Genomic DNA, 242 nt, shown 5'->3' with positions numbered 1-242 from the left:
GCACCTCAACACACTCTCAGCTGGAAAAGACAGATTTGATGTCAAGCATGTCACACATACACACTGTTCACTGCAGCTGCTTGTGGCATCAGAAGTTGTTGTCAATCAGGATTCAGGGGATTGACAGATTATTGGTATTTTTATCAGAATAAAAAAATGAGCAAAGATATCATGATTACCAATTAAGAAAATGTTGATAGATTCACTACCAGTTGCGAAAACTTCATTTCTTATCAAAATGA

The sequence above is a fragment of the Portunus trituberculatus genome, chromosome 36 (genome assembly GCF_017591435.1).
Source record: "Portunus trituberculatus isolate SZX2019 chromosome 36, ASM1759143v1, whole genome shotgun sequence".
Taxonomy (NCBI): Eukaryota; Metazoa; Arthropoda; class Malacostraca; order Decapoda; family Portunidae; genus Portunus; species Portunus trituberculatus.
This window is presented reverse-complemented; position numbering follows the sequence as displayed.